This window comes from Mobula birostris, chromosome 7, assembly GCF_030028105.1.
Source record: "Mobula birostris isolate sMobBir1 chromosome 7, sMobBir1.hap1, whole genome shotgun sequence".
Lineage (NCBI taxonomy): Eukaryota > Metazoa > Chordata > Chondrichthyes > Myliobatiformes > Myliobatidae > Mobula > Mobula birostris.
Genome location: NC_092376.1, coordinates 6,505,662 through 6,508,982, shown reverse-complemented (window position 1 = coordinate 6,508,982; position 3,321 = coordinate 6,505,662).

The window sequence follows — 3,321 nt, the reverse complement described above, 5'->3', positions numbered from 1 at the left end:
CCGGATGAAGGGGAGTGCGGGGGTCAGCTTCGTGACCTCGACACGGATTGTGTTCCCACGTAGGGAGAGATTTTGACATCAGTTCTCGGAGTTCGCACGCAACAAAGTCATCACCAGTACACTGGGGGATATGGCCAGGCTTGGGAGAGGAGGGAGGCAGGCCCTGATTTATAATGGAGTTTAGATTAGATTAGATTATAAGGACACACAGTCCTCTTTTATTGTCATTTAGTAATGCATGCATTAAGAAATGATACAATTTGTTCCTCCAGAATGATATCACAGAAACACAAGACAAACCAAAGACTAAAAAAACTGACAAAAACCACATAATTATAACATATAGTTACAACAGTGCAAGCAATACCGTAACTTGATATGGAGATCTATAGTCCAGGTGCAGGTTAAAGGTCCTAAGCTGATTAATAGTTTTTGACATGGACTAGATGGGCTGAAAAGCCTTTTTTCTGTGTGCAGTGCTCTGTGATGGGGAAAGAAAATGAGATCAGTTTACGATTTAGTTGAATGGATGTATGATAGTGATATGAACTTTGTGGGTCAGTGGCATGCTTCCATGTTGTGTGACTGCAACTAAAATCATTGATCACTATAGCACAGAAACAGGTCTTTTAGTCCACCTAGTCTGTGCCAGCCTGGTCTTCTGCCTCATCCCGCTGACCTGCACTTGGATCATAGCCCTCCATACCCCTCCCATCCACGTATCTATCCAAACGTCTCTTAAATGTTGCAATCAAACCCACTTCTGCTGAAAGCTTGTTCCACACTCTCACCACCCCCTGAGTGAAGAAGTTCCCCTCAGTATTTCACCTTTCACTCTCAATCTATGACCTCTAGATCTAGTCTCACCCAACCTGCAGGGCCAAAGACTGCCTGCATTTATCCTATCTATACCCCCAGTAATTTTGTACACTCAGTGGCCAGTTTATTAGATGCCTCCTGTACCTATGGTCTGTGGTGCTCAGTGCTATCATGTTTGCTGTTGTGTGCTGGGGCAGCAGGCTGAGGGTAGCAGACACCAACAGAATCAACAAACTCATTCATAAGGCCAGTGATGTTGTGGGGATGGAACTGGATTCTCTGACAGTGGTGTCTGAAAAGAGGATGCTGTCCAAGTTGCATGCCATCTTGGACAATGTCTCCCATCCACTACATAATGTACTGGTTGGGCACAGGAGTACATTCAGCCAGAGACTCATTCCGCCGAGATGCAGCACAGAGCATCATAGGAAGTCATTCCTGCCTGTGGCCATCAATCTTTACAACTCCTCCCTTGGAGGGTCAGGCACCCTGAGCCAATAGGCTGGTCCTGGACTTATTTTCTGGCATAATTTACATATTACTATTTATTTATGGTTTTATTACTATTTATTATTTATGGTGCAACTGTAACGAGAACCAATTTCCCCCGGGATCAATAAAGTATGACTATGACTATGACTATGACTACGACTATGACTAACAAACCATAAGACAATAAGATCATAAGATATAGGAGCAGAATTAGGCCATTTGGCCCATGGAGTCTGCTTTGCCATTTCATCATGGCTGATCCATTTCCCTCTCAGCCCCAACCTCTTGCCTTCTCCCTTTATCCCTTCATGCCCTGAACAATCAGGAATCTATCAACCTCTGCCTTAGATAAAAGACTTGGCCTCCACAGCTGTCTTGGCAAAGAATTCCACAGATTCACCAGTGTCTGACAAAAGAAATCCCTCCTCATTTCCATTCTAAAAGGACACCCCTCTATTCTGAAGCTGCGTTCTTTGGTCTGAGACTGTCCCACGATAGGAAGCATCCTCTCCACATTCACCCTTTCAAGGCCTTTCACCATTTCAATTGCGTCAGCTTTCATTCTTCTGAATTCCAGTAAATACAGGCCCAGAGTCATCAAATGCTCTTCATTTTCTTTGGGGTGACGGAGGATAAGAGGTGACCAGATAGAGGTTTATAAGATGGTGAGAGGTATTGATCGTGTGGATAGTCAGAGGCTTTTTCCGAGGGCTGAAGTGCCTAGCATAAGAGGGCACAGGTTTAAGGTGCTTGGGAGTAGGTACAGAGAAGATGTCAGGGGCAAGTGGTGAGCACATGGAGTGGGCTGCCGGCAACTGCGGTGGAAGCGGATACAATAGGGTCTTTTAAGAGACTCCTGGACAGGTACATCTTCTTCACGTGCCTTGCGCGTCACACACTTGGGCGATCATGGCTTTCCACATTGAACGATCCCTAGCAGCGTCAATGATATCTCGTACACTTAGATCTGTTAGTTCTTTCACAGCGTCCATATAGTTTCTTCTTTGCCTTCCTGTTCTGCGTTTCCCAGGCATACGGCCTTGTAATGTAAGGCATTCTATTTCTCCCTTTCTGATAACATGGCTTAGGAATTTAAGTTTCCTCTCATTTAATGTTCTCATTAAAGATCTTTTTGTATGGGCACATTGGAGTACTGTCTCATTAGTTACACTATCTCTATATGATATTTTCAGCATTTTTCTAAGAAAACAAGTTTCTGTTGCTTCTAAGTTTCTTTGGAGTTCTGGTGTTATAGTCCATGTTTCAGAAGCATACAGCAAGATTGACCAGATGTAACATTTTAGTAGCCTAAGCCTTGTTGTCATAGAAATGTGTCTGTTGGTAAAAATGGGTTTCATTTTTTGGAAGTTGGTTTTGGCAATGGCAATTCTTCTTTTTATTTCTACTTTACTTCTAGCATCTTGTGATATAAAGCTACCAAGGTAATTAAAGCTGGTCTTTTGTTCAATCTCTTGGTTACCGATGTACAATTGGCAGTTGGGAGTATCCTGCTGTTTTGATATTACCATACATCTGGTTTTTTTTACAGTTGATGGTTAGACCAAAATCTGCACTTGTTTGTACTACTTTGTCTAGGAGGATTTGTAGGTCTTCTGCAGCACTTGCTATCAGGGTGGTGTCGTCTATATATCTTATATAGTTGATGTTAACACCTCCAATTTTTATCCCATCTAGGTCTTCTATTTCTCTGAGAATCATTTCACTATAGATATTAAATCATTACGGTGAGGCAACGCATCCCTGTCTAACGCCTCTTTGAATTTTAATCCAACTGTTTATATTATCATCAATTTTTACTGCCGCCATTTGATTGCAATATAAATTTTTAAGCAGTTGTTGGTCCCTTCCATCAATGTCTAGCTTAGCCAGAATTTGAGATAATTTTTCAAGTTGCGCTTTGTCGAATGCTTTAGTGAAATCAATAAAACATAAAAAGACATCATTCTGATATTCAATTGCCCTTTCTGAAAGCATTCGTAGTATGAAAAT